Raw genomic sequence first — 18,724 nt, 5'->3', positions numbered from 1 at the left:
GGATTTTTTAATCGCGATTTCTTCCTTCTTCGTGGGACGAAATTGTTAAATATCCGTAGGATGGATGTCTTTTTACTGTTAGTATCGCTATAATTGACGTTTACACGAACCGTACGATAATCTCGATGGAATCGTGGGCGAATATTAAGCGATCGGTAAGCTTGGTCTCACGAGTGTTTTGTCGTAGATTTTTTAGTCGCGATTTCTTCCTTCTTCGTGGGACGAAATTGTTAAATATCCGTAGGATGAATGTCCTTCTACTGTTAGTGTCGCTATATTTGACGTTTAGATTATTTTATTCCATAATGGAGCAATGTAGAAAGAATGTACGAGAATAATGCAGAGACCACTTTGTCGAGCCTTTGGAAGCATTATTCGAGGGTTGAGTTAATCGTCGACTGGTTTTCGAGTAATGGCCGTGTAAAGGTGCGCTTACACGAACCGTACGATAATCTCGATGGAATCGTGGGCGAATATTAAGCGATCGGTAAGCTGGGTCTGACGAGTGTTTCTCGAACATCGAGAAATGAAAAAACATAACTGATGTAAATTGAAAGTATGAGAACTGTCACAATGCGGTAAAGCTAATAATTTTATCTGTGGTCGATTTTCAGCACTGTGGCAACAATAAGTTGTGAAAATGTGAAAATTATAATGACAGATTATACCTTACCCTGTATTTTAAAATGACCCCAAATTATATTACTAAGCATACTATAAGAACTATTATTACATGTTTTTCATTCACGTCTACAAATGTATCGTAAAGACAACGAAACATAGTTGAGAGAACAATTGTGTCTATTTAAAATCTAGTTCGCGTTAAAATAGAGAAATTTATTCTACAAGATCGTACGTATATCCAATTATAAAAAAAATGCACACTGGCTGCAAACTTCCCTGCAGAGGAAATGCACATTTGCACATACTTACGCCGGAACGAAAAGGTCGATTCTCGACGTTAGCACGTCCACATTCAGACGACGTTTTCCACAACCGACGAACTTTAGTCAGTTACGCTGCAACACTCAGTTAGACCGCATCTCTTGAAATAAACATAACAACACGAATCAGGCGTAATTCAATCTCCACTCGACTTCGTGCCGTTAATTCGCTGCAGAGACAGTGCCTTCTCAAAGTTTCGTACTGCACTGTACGCTGAAACACAGCGTACCGATAATTTCAAACAATACGTACCATTCTTAACGAGCAAATTAATTCAACTTCTGATAATAATAATCGTTCCATGATCTTCTCTTCTCGCGTACGCGCAAAATATTCCGATGTTACGAAATAACGAAAACCGTGCCAAAATTTAATTTCTACGTTTCTGAAATGTTTCCTCGACCTAGAAGAAACTGAATGCAACCTTCACGGTCTAAGAAGTTTCGATCTGGACCAGTGATGCTCGTCGTACGAGACAATGAGTTTAGTTGCTCGTATTAACTCGTGCACAGTCCGAGAGACTCGAATCAGGTCACCTACATAACTTGTGCATTTTCAAATATGCATTTTCAAAGATGCATTTTCAAAGATGGGTCGAACACTTGTGCATTTTCACATTTATGACAAAAATTGTTCGTCTTCATCGAAACCACGGGACGATTAATTTTTATTTTTTCAATCAGAAATCCATCGAAATGACTCGCGAGTTCGTTACGCGTATCGTGCGCATTGCACAGTAATCCATCGCTCGGTATCGTTCGTTCGGTAAACGTAAACGCGCTCCAAGATTCTCGCAGCCACGATTCTCGTTTCCAATCGTGTAACGACGTCGGTTCATAAAATATAGCCGCGATAAGTCCTTCGTGCTGCACGATCTTGCAAAAATCCACGGCAATTTAAACGTGATCCACGCCGGTATCGCCTCAAATGAAACAAGCCAATACGTTGGATTACCCGTAACAAGAGAAAAATACCGACCATTACTCGGCCAACGGGGCGAAACTGCTAATACCGAGCTTTATCAATTCTTCCCCGCCAACGTGGAAACAATTCCAGTCGGCCGCCGTTGAAACATGGTTGCTGAATTCACGGGCTCCGTGACCCGAGCCACTGATGTCGAACTAATTGCTCAGCGAGGAAAGTAGTAACGCGGGGGAGTGGATCCTTCGCGGGGCTGTTAAAATTGTTAAAGGATTTCTCGTTGCTCGAATCGCGCCCTTTTTTCAAAATAATCCCAGTGGCTCGAGGATCTCGTTAAATCTGCATGCAAAGTGGTTGACGCGATCTTCGAGGTTCGATGACGTGCGTTATATATTCACGAACGGGGGGAGAGAGAAAAAAAAAAATTGATTCGAAGGCAGCCGTCGAATGGTAGACGTTTCGGGGTGTACAGGCGCTTTTGATCGATGGACGAACGCTCGTAACTCACACTCTTCCGCGTACTTGTTACGCCCGGACACATATTAATGGCGGATGAAGAGTATACACACGAATCGGGAGTATCACCGCGATACCTCTTCCTCCGCCAGATGCGACGATGATTTATCCTATCTTATTGTCACCAGTATCGTGTAAAAAAATGTCGCGATTCACTCTATGGGTGCTACGCGTATTAGTATAATTGTTCTAACGTTTCACTCTCGGTGATTTGTTCTCGATCGATTATCCAGAGATTAGGTATCTTTATTATTGTCACGAGTATCGTGTAAAAAAAATATTGCGATTTACTCTATGGGTTCTTCGCGTATTAGTATAATTATTCTAACGTCTCATTCTCGGTGATTTATTCTCGTGCTTATTCGAAGCACGTTACTTGACGAATAAAACCAATTGTGCGATTTTTCTATTCGTTGAAATAAAATATTTGTTTGGAAGACTCGGAAGGAGATTGGTAGCAATTTTACGTTTTCAAAATAATTTGATTTACTTCGCGTTATTAGTAACGAGTATCTAATATGACCTTGGATAATCTTGACAACCTCGAATAGATTTGTACTCGTTCGAAGAGCTTTCGCGAGAAGTGCAGGAATGTCGTTGAACTCGAAACTAAGATTACTGGAATAAAAAGAAAACACGATCCACCTTTCGAAAGTGAACAACCCACCGTAGAGAGACCATTTTCTTCGAACGAAGCAACGATTCGATCGAATCGTTTCCAAGTGACTCCCGTTTTACGAAGAAGTCGAGAAAAAAAGAATGGAAACGAGTGTCGGTAATTAATCGACGAAGATTATCGCCGCGATAGATGGTGGAAATAAGACGTTGGAAGTAAACGAGCGTAAAATAATTAATTATCGCGGGGAAGTTACGGGCGTATCGAAGCGGAACATTCGTCTCCTGAACACTCGCAAATCGGGCCTGTAAATTCGCTAGGCACGTGTAGGCGGGAACGAAACGCCCGGGCGTGACGTTTAGCTTCGAAACGCGTCGCATTATAATGGAACTTTAATATCAATTTATGGTAAGCGTTCTGTGATGGCTTAATCTCCAGTTATACCAGGGCACACGGTCTACCTAAGGGGCTTACAGTTGCTTCACTTTATTACTGATGTATGCGTGTTCACGATCAGTAGCTAGGTGTACCCGGGACGCTTATAGGCAGCCGAACCGTTCCCGCGGCCATGTGCTAACCACGTTTCATCCATTTTGCCCAGGATTCAGCGTGAAACAGCCCGCGATATTTATTCCAACCATCGTCCGTGGTTTTAACGGCGTTACGCTTCTCTATCCGCGCTTTTTGCCCGCTGTCCGCGCCGAGTGAACCACTTAACGCTATTTGTTGCAGACCTTTCGCGATAATATCGCACCTTTTCGCTGTTTAGTCCACCAACGGACCCCCTCTCCTATACCTCGTGTTCGATTTTCTTCTTTTTCTCTTCTTTTCTTTTATTTTCTTTTCTTTCTTTTATCCACCCGTAATTAAAATAACGACGGAACCGACCGAACGGCGCCCCGCATAAATTGAATCCCACCACCGAAGAACCAATAACAATTTCTCGCCTCGATTAATAGAGATTGCTCCGCGTCTATACGTACGAAGACTTTACCAGCTGGCGAGGATTGCGGCTGGAGGTTTTATGCGTTTATCGAACTCGCGCGAACGCTTGATTATCCACGAATAGGAGAAGCGGCGGTTGGCCTATGAAAAAGCGAATATCTTCGCGAGTACACGCGCGGTTCTGATTCCTTGCTCGGTGATAATACAGGGTTAAAATTCTAACGATATTCACGATTTCTTCAATTATTTTCCCTAACCCGAGAAAACAAAGGGGTAGCAGTATTTTGAGTATATATTTTCAGATTAAGAAATCTTCTTTCCAACACTTTTTGATTTCTTCTGAAATAATTACTCTTTTTAATGTTCAATCTTTCGATCTTTTCTATCGAGTCGAGATCGCTATTGTTTAAATGTCGTTCCAGAGAGCATCGGAACAAATCCAATTGTAACGCGAATTGTTACATGTATTATTATGATCATTACGTCTTGATTGCGTAATTACGACTGTGTGCACGTACTGTAATAGAATATTATTGCACACTATGTCAGGACTGCTCTTAAACTAAATCTTGACTTCAGACCTAACATTCTTGACTCGACAACGAGACAACGAGATTTAAAACTAAAATTTTTCCATCGATCATCGATCGACTCTAGCCGAGTTCGATCGCGAAGTCGTTGCAAACGAAAGCGCAAGACCGCGCGCTCGGCTCGGTCGCGCGTTTTGGAACGTCGGTCGCACAATGCGTTCTGATACACAAGAATTAGTAGCCAACAAAGTTCCAGAATAATGCAGTCAACGTAACAATGAACACGCTGTTTTCGCGCTTCAGGAACACCGTTCCATACTCTCGTCGCGAACAGGGGGACAAAGAGACGAGAGGATGATCCCTGGCATTCTTAAAAGTCAGGCTGAAAGCAGCCACGGAATTCCAGCCCGCGTTTCAGCCACGCTCGCGTAATGCGATTATTATGAATAAACCGTGCTTTTTTTTCCCGCCGGCTAGTGGCATCCCGTAACATAAATAACCGGCGACGGTTGCGCGCCGCGTGTATTCAAGTTTTAACAGAAGGCACAATTGCGAACAATGGAATTACATATCTCGACCCCTGGTTAACACTGTATTGCACGCGCGGGACACGCGTATTTACATTGTTAATAGATACCGGTGCTCGACTATACAGACCCTCCTGCCGCCGTAATTTGCCAGACCCAACACGTCCCAACCCTCTCCAACGATCCCCGATTCCTCTCGTTGAAAATTTCGCGCAGTCCCCGCGCGTTTTGTTTTCGAATTTATTCGTTCCGAAGTACAAATTAACCATCAGCCGAACAACGTTATCGGACGATGGATCGCGATGGATGGGTGCTTTAAAATTCTCTCGTTCGTGGGACACTCGGGTGGGGATAGATCCACGGGACTGGAGGGGTGGTACGAAAGGCCAACGAGAATTGGAATTATCGGGGAATCGAGTTCCATCGGACAGCTTGCGACCGGTGCATCAACCGCGACCAGAGTTTCGACAAGCCGATCAAGACACCTGTGGACATTGTCGATAAAAATCAACGTTCGTCCTAGTCAGACGTTGAACGTTCCGCAACTCCGTTGCGCGCCAAACGCGCGGATTGTTTGCACCTTGACACGTTCGCTGCCAGTTTTTCATATTCGGAGTTGTCCTCCATGTTCCCGTTCGAACTGTCACGCGCGAAGAATGGAAACATTCGATGATTTTCCTTGGAGTATTTTTTTTTTAGCTTTACCAACGATTGTATCTAAAATTTGTAAGTACAAAGGTTTAGTTTATTTTTTTCTTTTTTCTTTTTGAAGCACTAGAGGAAGATTCGGGAAGAAAATCGTGAGACGCTACAATTTTTAGACATCGAAGACATTATACGGGGGATTTTTTTTAACGTTTTTAAGAAAATATATTTGAACGTACTATTGTGGCAAAGATTCATCCGTGGTTCTTACGAATGCAGGAATATTTGTTCGTATTCTAGACGAATGGGTTGAGTTTGGAGCGTTGGTCACCGGTGACCACCACTCGATACGGATTTTTTTTTGCGACAGAAGGCAGATTCGCGGATCGCTCGAAATACGTCGTGTTTTATTTTTTAACAACAGCGTTGGTTCGAGGTTGGGTTTTAGCAGCAATATTTGCGCTTCGCTTTCCATGTATTTACGTATTCCTTGTTTTATTTGTTTCATATTCGTGTACATGTATCGGCGCGCGTTCACAGTAAGGACGTTAAATAAATAACATGGAGCAAATTGCCAATTACTTCGCTAGTAAACCGTAATCAAAAATATATATTTACAGAGATCATTATTGGAAAGTACGGGTAAATAATACTATGCGATCGATACGATGGAATTTGTACAAGTTACTATTTATGTATAATATTAGTCATCCTTTTGGAGGTTCTAACATTTCTTGCAATTTTTCAACGGCAGCTCTCGAAGTTAATTCTTCAACCGTAGAATCTTCTTCTGTTTGAACTCACTGTACATCACATTCTTGCTCAGGGATAACAATTTTTTAACGAAAGCTCTTCCGCCCTTGACTCTTAAATTATCAAATATTTTCCAGTTTGGTTTCGTCATACATCCTTGACCAGGGATAACAATTTTTCAACGAGAGCTCTTCTGTCTTTAATCCTTCAATCGTCGAATCGTTTCCTATCTGGACTCACTGTACGTTACATTCTTGTTAAAAAATACGACGGTCCAATGAGATTCTCTCTCCGTTGCGTAATTATATTTACAAGAATTCCTTTGAGACGAAACTACATAATATTTGAGACGTCTCGCGATGTATTTTAATCAACGTATCTTCGTCGTCGCGCGACACGTTTGCGAGAGTATAATTTTCTCTACTCGCAAACTACCCTGAAAAAGTAAAGGCGAAAAAACTTGCCGGATATTACTTCTAAAATCAACCAAGCGCCATGACTTCGCGACGCTGCGCAGACATAACCTCTTCGACTTACACGGGCGTAAGATCGGCCTTGCTCGAAAGCCGGAATACGTCTCAAACGTCCAGAGATGAGATTTCCGTAACGATAAATATTCCACTATCTTCACCGAGTACCGTGCCCGTTGCAACGCGGCTGCATATTTCAATTTGAAAAAATCTTTCGGATTACCGGACGACGTTTATTTCGTATTCAACGTACTCCCGAGGACAAACCCGTGCCGAGCCCACATGTGGGTCAACGGGAGGATGTCGCGCGACGTGTGAAAATCTGTGAAGAAATTTGTAAACAACGACACGATGGCGGACGAGAAGAGTTCTCGAGGGCGTGCCGCCTACGCGAATACGGGGACACCGAGAACCGTGAGTAGTTCTTTTCGTTCAACTTAATTCCTGTAAGTTCCGTGCGTTCTTTAGGGCCGTCGGTGCTTTCTCGTGTTTAGTTAAAGTAAATAGAGGGAAATACGGTACGGAGCTGTCTGATATTGCCGGAGGGCAGGGCCGCGCGGATAAAAATGTCACACTTGTGTCTCCGGGGAATAAGCGAGCCCAAGAGTAACTGAGCGAGATGTAGATAGACGGTAGAAATAGCAGAGGAGCTCGCGCGTCACTCGAGAAAACTGTACACGTTCTTTGCGTCGGTGTTCACATCACTGTTAGCTTTATCCTTCATCTATCTCGGAACTCGTTGTTCCGGGGCTTCGGTACGTCCACTTCTTCCGGTTGACGTTCTCGAATTAGCGGCCGTTACGAGACTCGCGACGGATGTAACGACGATTCAAATTTTCCTTCAACGGTGGCATTCTTTTCGTTCGAATCACTGTACACGATGTATCTTGAAATGTATTGTTTGTTAGGCAGTTGTATTTGATACACGTACTAGCTCGTTCGATAAGTTTGGTCGTTTATCCTGCGATTTGACACCTTTGGACTTTTTTCTTTGGGGTTGCGTCAAAGGTAAGGTTTATGTTAACAATCCAGAGACAATTCCAGAACTGAAAGGTAACATTGAAATTTATTCGAGTTTGTGAGAAAATGTGTGTGAAAAATTTTGGGAAAAAACGTCTGTGAAGAAATCGAGGCAGTCGTTTGGAAGATGACTTGTTCCATTATTAACTCCAAAGTTTGTACTTTCAAATAAAAAAAAAATATCAAGATTGCTCAAAGGGTTTGAATTTTATTCAGAATGTAAATCGACCGGTGATGATTGGGACACCCTTTATATAAATTACGTTTAGTTCCACGTGGTCTAAGTGTTGTATTATCGTAATACTCTCTTTCATTTATTTGACTCATTTTGTCTTATACACTCGCCTGTATTAATATAAATATATACACATGTATATTCAACAGTTTTATTCTGTTGTATTTTCGGCGATAGTAACGATCCTTTTATTCGAGCACCGATCGTCGATATTTTCCTCTAATCTTGTCAAAGTGACCTAGATTCGGTTTTACGTGGGAATTTTTCCAAAATAATCGAGTTCGTTCTAATTTTGATTTTTATCGGACGTCTTGATTGCGGAAGTATGTAAATACGAACGATTTAAATATTGATAACTGTGCAAAATAAGGAAGGTATCGTTACAGACTTGACTCTGAAAAAGATACACAAATTAGTAATTACGATAATACAATGCCATAAATTATTGTTCAAAATGTTTTAGGATACGCGAAAGATTGCAAAAATTAGTTTCGCATAGTTAAAGATTAATATTCGTTAAATTTATAATAGAAGATTGATCTTGAATGGTAATTTTTCGTAATAACCTTCTGTTGTTATTTAACCTTCAATTTGTCTAGAAAATGTGCCCCTAAGATCTCTCGATGGTGTATTTTAATATTTTATCAATTTGTACTGGTTAAAAATGTAGACAAACAAGTCATTAATTTGGATGCTAATTGGCTCGCGAAGTCCAGTTGGACGATACTTAGACGGCACAAATTATTAAGCGGCGCGCGTCTTATTATCGACTATTATCTGCGTTTTATTATCGGCTCAGTTAGAGCGTCAAAATACACAATTATCGAAATATCGATCATCATCGATAATTGCAGCCGTGTAACGACGATCTCGTTAGCGACCGTCGTTCGCCTCGTCGTTTTGTCCATCTTTCGTTTCTGCCATTAAAATGAGGCGAGACGCCTTGGGAAAAAAAAAGAGAAAAAAAAAGAGGAGACCGGGATTGCGGGTCACAAGATAATTCGCGGTTAACAAGATCAAATGGTGCACCGATATTCATTTTCAAACGTTTTCATTCGGACAATCGTATAAATCAGACGTTGCATCCGATCGACTGCACTCGATCGCAGCTACCTCTGGGATAAAACGTTGCTCCTCGTTGCGTTTACAGCTTGGCAAAAAGACTGTGTCGCGATCGAACTCCCTTTGTATGAATTATCTCAATGTTAATTAAATTTGTCCCGCGTGCAACGTTTCGTATTGCAATGAACCGCGTTACGAGAATTCGATAATTTTCCGCAACGTTTCCCATTATTCAACAAGAATACACAAAATGAGATGGTGAAAACTCGTATTTGAAATAAACTTTGGCCCGTTGAAAAAGAAAATTATTCCGATGGATCTTCCTGAGCATTAACCATTTAATATGCGGTGCATCGTAATGAGATTTTTAATATTCAATCGCTAGATAAGAGTTCGATAGAGAAGTGCCACGATTAAAATTAAACGTTACTTGAACTTCGGTTTGTTAAAATAATACAAATTTCAAACGACACTTTTACAGTGTTGAAAAATGCATTGAAAATTCGCCATACAATCTCTTTCGAAACGTTCCGCGCATGCTCGTACACGGATAAAGGGAAGCCGTGGGTGTAGACCCCGTTTCTAGGCTTCCCTCGATTCTATTGGTGTTTGTGCATTGTTAAACACCTGTGGTACAAGCTTTGGTCCAATTACATCCCACTAAAGTCTATTATGTATAGCGTTATAAAGTTATGCCATTGCATACGTAATTCCAGACGGATAAATAAAATACTACCAACGAAACAGCGACTATTTCTCTAACTATTGTTCCTATAAAAAATACAAAGAATATTTACTTTCACGAGTAGTCAGTTTTCTCGAAACCGCAATAATTCTCGCTTCCCGGTCGAAGAATCGCGAAAACCTCGACGTTGAAAAAATTGCAACGTCAACTTAATATTTCCCGGTAACTCAGGGCACACGGAAAATAAAATTCCAACCGTCTCTCCGAACCCAACGTATCTCGTTCATCACGTTTCCTTCCGAATGAAACGAATAACGAGCCATTCCGGGTGGCAGTTTCTCCAGAGTCACCCTGTGTAATGAGAAAAGAGTTTCGCGAAACAATATCTCATTTCTGAATTGCGTTCCGTTGTTCATCCCGTCGCTTCTTTTGTCGTCGGGACTAATCTGTTTTGAAAGGACGTTCGTCGAACGTATTAAAACGTCCGTTGCTCGATCCTCTGGACAAGCGGAACGAAAGAGGATCGTATCGTCTCGGTTGCAGCAGGTCGGAGCGAGACAACCAAGGCGTGAAAAGTAACTTAAGAGCTTTCATGACGAACGATTCCGCGCTCGCTCGAGTTCCGAGGAAGGAGAATCGCGTGTCAGGGCCGACCCTTCGCCTCGTTCCTGGTTTGCACTTTGGTAATCCCCTGTCCGGCCATACTAGCCCGCGAATGCGCCTCCTATCGGGTGTATTACCGTCCATGAAGGCTGTAATTACCGATAATACCCGAAGAACTGGATACCGTCGGACACGCTGATCCCGTTCGAGCTTTGTTCCTTCAATTTTTACGTGCGTGAAATATCAACCTTCCCTTCCTCTATACCATCGTGATTCTCGATAACGCCCGCCCGGAAATGACGAGTTAGACTGTCGTTTAACTACTTACAGAAACTCGTGGACTTTCCACGGTGTGATCGGGAAATACGGTATTCCCTTGCTAATTGGACCGGAGTGATCCCTGATGTTAGTTTGATCTACTTAGAGAGAGATAGAAATAGAGAGTAGCTTTGTAGCGTGCGAGAGCGATAAATTGTAAAATTAAAAATTTGTATATCCGTCTTGCACCTTCGCGAGAACGTTATCAATGGTTTGGTGAGATCCTCCCGATGAGAATGAGTCCAAACACGACCATGTTTGGACTGTTTTTAATTATTTGGACATTTTTTTTTTCTCTTTGAAAATTTTTGGGCGATAACGTACGATCAAAAGTGGTCCGAATATGGTCGTGTTTGGACTCATTCTTATCGGCAAAGCTTCGCCGATTCATCGGAGATATAATGTGTGGAAAAAGTGTACGTTTTATTGTCCGCTGTCGAATATTGCGCAAATATTGAAATCGAGATTCAATATCGATCGCGATGAATGAAACGATTATTTCTCTACCGAGAAAATTTCTCCTCAATCTCCTCTAAAGAGAGACGCTGTAGCGGAACGCGATTATACTTTAATCCGTGTAACTATTGTTAGTTCATCTTGTCGCAAGCCCATGTTTCATTCTACACGATAAAGAACAACAAAACTGTCGAAAGACACAACGCGAATAAATAATGCTACCGTTAGGATAAAATTAATTATCGAAGAACGCTGACTCTGTACCTCCAGACAATCTGTACCAACCGACCGTCAGGCCTTTTTACAAAAGGATCCATAATTAATGACCCCAGACCTGTAACGAACAACGACAGCCTGTCAGGGAACTCTGCTAGGACTTCCAGACACTTTTAGACCACCTTAAAGTGGCGGCTTACAGCCTTTTAGTTTAGTTCCGCAGCAACCTCAGTCGTAAGAATATTTATTGCTTCCTTGAGCTGATTTATTTTTCCTTCGACTGTCTTTAATAAGATCTCGTGCTTTGAAGTATCTCCGGATAACGAGAAGTAAATTTCTAATGTTTCCGATATTGTGGTTTCTCGGCGTTCCAATACGTCGAGCCATTTTTTAATTTTTCCCTCGACCCCCCTCTCGTACGAGCAGTATCGTTCGTTATTTAATATATTAAACGGATATTCTAGTCCGCGAGCGAAAAGAAAAAGAAAAGAAAACTAAACGAAAAAGATACAAAGTATCTTTGGAATTTTATAACACGGAAACTATTTAAGATATTAGTTCGAAACTCTGCACCGTTACACACATCTTGCCAAGTTACCCACATTTTTCCTACGAAAATAATAATCTCGCGTAGTTTGCGTGTAAACTAAATTTCAACTCGTTCGTTTTTCTAAAATCATCTCGAAAAACACGGTCTCGAGAAGGAAACGCGTTCAACGTGCCGAGTAAACGTAACGGAATTTTTATAACGTTGGGATCTTGTTTCCCCGCGCTTTTTGGATTTCTTTTCCCCATAACAACGATACTTTCTCCGCGTTGCTTCGCTCTCGACAAATCTCGAAAAGTTTCGCGTAACGTTATATCCACGAATTTTAATAAAATCTTTTACGGGCGTATTTTTAAGACCCGGCCGATAAGAAAATGTGAAAAAGAAAAAATCAATTTTTCCAAAGTGCTGAATTCGAATAGCACCGTAATGTAATAGAGGGGAGGGTAAGAATTTAAGCCAAAAGTGGTCGTTCGAGTCTAGTCTCGCTGAAAACTTCACCACGGCCCCGATTCCGTGGCCAATCGTATAAACTAACGAAACGCCAACGACGCAGTTGTGTTCAACTTCGAATCGCAATTGTCGCGGAAAACCGGTGCATGACAATCGTTTCCATACTCGGCGCTCACGTACTCGCGAGACCTTTAAATCTAACTGGATTAATTGTTGCTTGAATGCCTCGTTCATTACGGGCAGCGTAACATTGCAGCCACGCTGAATTCGTATCTAGTTCTCAGCCGGTAACATTCACAGCCGCAATTCCGTGTCGGTGTACACACGGATAACGTAACCTCTGCGTTTAATTACACGTGCCAGATCGGCCGCGTTAAATAATACAAATGGCTTTCGGGACGGATCGTGTCGGGGGAGGGAAAAAAAAAAAAAAAAACTCGTATCGGTTCTAGCTTATCGCGAGCAGCATCCTTCCGCGATTAACGAATGTTGGAAATTGTGTAATTGAGTATGAGTGTGTAATTACTCACAAGGGAGCATCCCGAATTGTTAGACGCCGATTTTGATGAAACTTGCCGCAAATGTTCGTCGATTCGAACGAAGAACAATGTAAACTTTTCCACTTCAAAGAAGGGAACTATCCCTCGTGTCGGAATCGTTCATTCTATTCACGGTTGTGTAACTTTTAAATTGCAAACGATATTGTAAAACATTTCCTGAGAAACACAGATGTATTTACAGATTAATAGGAAACGAATTCTCGAAGGATTCTTTTGTAATTGTTTCCGTTCGAAATATTACTTTCGTTCGAACATTGTTTTACGTCTGATTTGTGGACCATTGGTATCGATACAATTTTTATTCGAAACTTTTTTTTCAATTCTTTTGTAATTTAGAATTTATACAGGCCCCCCCGAACGACAAGATATAAAATACCGATGGACACCAATGCATTTTAGTGATATTTTTTTTTATTAATGACCAACTTGTCGCACGATCTTTTATTGTTATCAGCGGTGTCGTTCGCCCGAAATGGAATTTATCATTTATGACTGGTACTGATTTACCGACCGGAGCCATTCCGAATTATCTCCGATTGCACAATGTACGAGTTTCAGAAAAACATTGGACGCGTTAAAAATACTAGCGCAATATTTACCCTGCGGTCGTAGCCATCCCAAATTCCATTCGAATTGCCCACCCTGTGTACAGAGATTCTCGATTATATTTCATTAAATTTCAATACTTCGGAGACCGGATCCAGAGCTTAGAAGAAGAACGAAATGCCCTATAAATATCGTCGAGGCTCCACTTTCCGAACATAAATTAAAGTATCGTACTCAAGGTATCGTAAATAACAATCTTATACCTTTACTTCCGGGGACCGGTTAAAACTACGCGCGATATAAATTAACGAAATTTCAACGCCCTAGGTTACTTTTTACAAACACTTGGACCAATATACCAAAATTTATTCGTGCCGGTCCTCCATATTTTTTATCAGCTAGCGCTCAAAGAGAGTTCAAACGGCGCGCCATTATCGGTAGCGATAAATTTCCAAAAGTGTCCGTTCCTTTCGAAATTACCTCGCGCGTTTAAAAATGTTCGCGATAAGCTGTAGCATTTGTCATTAATTATTTTATTCGACGAGCTGGTGAGCAGAATGGAAGCATACCAAATAAAGATAATGCAACGCGGTAAGGTCAATTGTTTCATCCGTGGAAGTACAGGACAACCTAACCCTATTGTGTCGATCGCGCGGTCGAGAATTGATCACGAAATGAATTCCACGTGAAATTTCGCGAGTCCTCGAACACGCCAATTTCTAGCATCGCAACGGAAGCGCGTTTTCTCCTTCGATTAATTACCATAGATGCCTGCGCGATGGGGTGGCGCCACCACGCATAGACACACGGAGATCAATCACCAACGTGGCATAGCTGTGGTCGCTGGGTTACGTTATATAGAGGATTTCACGAAATGGGACCACCGAAACGGTTTCGATCGCCTTGTCGTTGTAAATCATACGGTTGCTTTGTATCTAAACTCCTTGTCGCGATCGTTGCGTCTGCAACGCGGTTGAAAAATTTGCCAAGTTAACTCTCGATACCCTGTTAAGGATAAGCACGTGATTCCTTCACCGAGATCGAAACTCCGGTACCTGCATCGATACTTTCGTTCGAATCTATCGATTCGAGCAATCCAAATTTGAATCAGAGTTTCGACACATGTTTCTTCTGGTCGTCGTTGGTGATCGACGTGTCGTGGACCGATATGTTGGAGTTCATCCGCGACCCTAACGGATCAACGGAACCTCGAGTCGGATTACGGTAATCATACATCGGTTCTCTATCGCTTCTGTCTAGCCTATACCTGGACCTCTCCATGTCGAAGGGTGAACAGGGATAGTGTAATATTCGAGAAACTGTCCAGGCTATCTCATTGTACCATTTGCATTGGGTTATCGAATCCTCCTACAGTGGATCGTGTATTTAGAGAATATCTTGCCAGAAGAGGTAGAACTTGAATTGAAGTTTCTCTTTTCTTTTTTTTTTCTTCAGAGATACGGTCGATCATCGGGAATCACCCGAGAGCGAGCAGCTTTAAATACCGAAATGTAGTGGCGGTTTAATCCGATGCGATCCGGTGGCAAGAATTCGTTGGGATTTAAGACAAGTCAACTCGCAATTATTTTAAAAGCAACGGGTGCTTTTAGTAGGGTCTTACGATTTAGAGGCAGCGAGCTTTCCCCGGTTTTTAAATCGGATTTTACATTGTACAACCGTCGCGGGTGATTCGTTTCAAAGATACTCGACTCGGTTCGCTCTACCCCTACCATTTCTCAACACGCCATCTTGATCTCGCGCGCTAAGGCGCTTAAATCGTTATGTCGCCAACCGCACGACGAAACGCCAAGCTTTTCGAAATGTGTATATTTATATGTGTGTGTGTGTTGTTTTTTTTTTAACGACTTTTTTTTCACCGTATTAAGGAAAGACAACGAAACGAAACGAAGCACAAGAAGGTTGCTTTCTCTGAAAGCAGGGCACGAGGACGAGGTTCAACGAATACGGTTGTAGAACAACCGTGTCCAAACGTGAAACGTAGGTGCGACTAACCTAAATACCAGGCAATGATTTAATATGTTTTCTTAGCAAACTTTCGTTTCGCTAATCTAATAAACGATGTTCAAATTATTTCGTTCAGTATACATCTAGTAATTTGTGCGATTCGAGTGGTATGTGACTTAGTTTGCACCACCCCTTCCCCCACGCGGTACATTTCTGGTTGTTACACAGCTGAAACGCTAGATGGCGGTATTACAAGTAAACAATGACCTGCGCAGAATCGTCGTGCCGCTGATTGCACGATACAGTAGCATGAATCTTCCGATATAATATATATGCATAACCTAGACGCGGTAAGTCACACGAATCGCTATGAAATAATAATGCTCTGTCAAGTGCTGCGTGATATTTACAGTTTACAATAGATTGTGAACGCAATGTTCTTACCGTTTCGTATCAAATATGTATCACTGGGCAATCACTGGAAAATACGAATACCGTGTTAAAATCTACGCGATATTTAAAATGTATAGCAGTTTTGCAACCGAATGAATAAGTTATTATTCATCGAATGTGTGTTGTTACGCTTTGAGAACTCCGATACGTGTAACGAATATTTTCCATATTTGATTTAAATAACAGGTACGCAAATACGTTACGCATGTTTAATACATCAGAATAGGCAGAAATTTTTATATATCGATCGATCGAACGCGTACGATATATTTTTGTGTGTATCGTTCGAATAAAATGTACGAAACGTTGCTTGTAAAGAGAACTTTGTTCGAGTGATAAATTATACGAATCCTTCAATGTCACGGAGCTATTGACAGAATACTGTATCTATACCATAGTCGTTCGCGTTTAGGTTCGGTCACGACGATACGTGTTTCGTAAATGATACTTTAATCCTTGTATTCCCAACTTACTTTAATTTATCATTCTTTAATCATTTCGTAACGATACGTGCGATTTGTGACACATAAGTTACCTTCGTTGAGTGTTTCCTAACCTTCGAGCTGCTCGTCGAGCGTTTGGGCGGGAAAATGATCCTGCGCGCGTCGCACGGTTATACAAGCGCCATCTAGCGTTACAGCTGTGTAACATTCAGAAGAATAATACGAAAGAGAGTTACAAACAAAGTTACATACCCCTCCAACGACACGAACCCTCTACCAATGGTATTTTTCCATCAGAAGAATATAACTGTTACAAATAAAAAATTTTCGCGAAATGCATAGCCTTCTGAATTTTTCAACGCGAACAAAGCTGCACAATATAAAAATTCGTGCGCGATGATTGCCGTAATATTACCGTACCGTGGCCTAAACGTATCTCCTAATGAAACGACCGCGATAGATCGTTCCTAGCGATTACGCGGAAAATAGCCGCGATTCGTGTCCGGAAAAATCGCAGCAGCGGCGAACACGAACGAGAACAGGCTTCGCGAACTCCGCGAGTTCACCTTGAACGGTAACGAATTCCAGGTGCGCGACCAGCTATTTAAATCGCGTCCCTAATGGTAATAATAGGTCCCCGGGTGCAATTGCATCCGCGTTAAAAATATACACCATTTTAAAATAGCGTTCGCTCGGGCCTTCGTCGTATCGCCCCCGCGAACTTACGATAGCGTGTTAACGGATGGTTAACGCATTCTCCTATCTGAACAACATATCGGAGGAAAGCGGAGAGTTCTATTCTTGGAAAGGCTACGTGGTTCTCGGCCGAGGGAAAGCCGAAGAAACGTTGATTCTATCGACGAATCGTAATTTTCCTAGAGGTGTTATTCCGTCGAACGTAACGACTGTCCGAGTGCGTACCACCTCGTCGTAAAATGTTATGAAAAATACCTCCTGCTGGGAACGACGTTTCGACATGCTCGCCGGGAGGCGCGACGAGACGATAATTCGCGAATTAAACGCCTGGAGAATTATACGATCGCGGCCATCTGCTCGTCCACGGGACCTGGACGCGTACAATGCGACGAGTTCGTGATTTTAAGCTTTAACGAGGTTTTTGTTGCCCCGTTTAGGAAGAAAGGATTCGTTTTTGCGAACTCGTCGTCCCTCGAGCAATTTTCTACCGGGCATTAATAGCGAAACTATTTTCACTCTCGCCTCGATGAATTCGTACATTTACGAGAAATCAATTTTTGACCATTGGAGCACACACGACCCGGGGATTAACGTTTCATCGGGGTTACGATCGATCTCGACGGGTTTTTCCTGGAGAATTCAACGATAAGAAATTCGAGTTCATGAATTTTAATTCATTTTACCGGGCATTCGTTCTGGTGATTTCCCGAATTTCAATTGCAAAAATATTGTGGAATAAATGAAAAATACGTGACAACGCGTTCTTATCGGAGAATGTTCAAACCAGCATTTACACACACTGTACGCACGCTCATTGAGAGATGAGAATTAATATTATAAATTGCGTTTGCTTCGATTACCAAATATACGTACCTTTTATGAATAAAGACTATTAACTTAGCACTTACGTTCTTAGTAGTAAATAATTAATCGTTCGACATACCTGAAACAAAAATTACATACCATTAGTATAAGATACTGTGAAATAAGAAGATACATTTTTATTTCACATATATATTTTCACTTTGTACAGGACGAAATATCGAGACCAATAACTTAAAACCATACGAAATTTGATCGTACCCGTAAATGTGCGCGCGTTACCGGAAACAGTAATAGGAAATTGTGTACCAGATCTACGTTATTAGAATAAATTTCATTCATGTTAAAACAGGTTCCAAAGCGATTGCGTATTACAATGAAAGGGAAGATCAATATGACTTTAATTTACAGATATTAATATTCCGCTCGACCTTTTCACAGGAAACAGAGCGCAGGTTCAAAAATGATATTTACCAAGAGAGACTCTACAGCACCAGAAAACACGAAGCAACGTATTATTACCGCGTGTGCTTCAATTACACCAGATGTGTTGCAGAATATGCAAGCATCACTAATTTCGAGACTTGGATATTGTATTCATACCGTGAGTTACTATTTTGTATATCTCATGGGACAGGCTAGCGAGAACACCATATTGTTACAGGATGTTGAATGCAGTTTCACGTGCTGTATAAAAATACATAAAATATAGAATTTCGTGTAAAATAATCTCGACTTTCGAATCTCGAAAAAGAATAATCTCGACAATTTTTTTT

At 41.6% G+C, this 18,724-nt stretch overlaps 1 protein-coding gene across 5 annotated transcripts in view; it reads right to left on the bottom strand.

Moving 5' to 3' along the window:
- The window catches only part of Ten-a (Teneurin-a transmembrane protein), a 990,045-nt gene that overhangs the window by 804,071 nt on the left and 167,250 nt on the right, over nt 1–18,724 (bottom strand). The window lies entirely within an intron of this gene.

Source organism: Ptiloglossa arizonensis, chromosome 11 (genome assembly GCF_051014685.1).
Source record: "Ptiloglossa arizonensis isolate GNS036 chromosome 11, iyPtiAriz1_principal, whole genome shotgun sequence".
Lineage (NCBI taxonomy): Eukaryota > Metazoa > Arthropoda > Insecta > Hymenoptera > Colletidae > Ptiloglossa > Ptiloglossa arizonensis.
The sequence above is the reverse complement of the archived record's forward strand: the minus strand, read 5'-3'. Positions and strand labels throughout refer to the sequence as shown.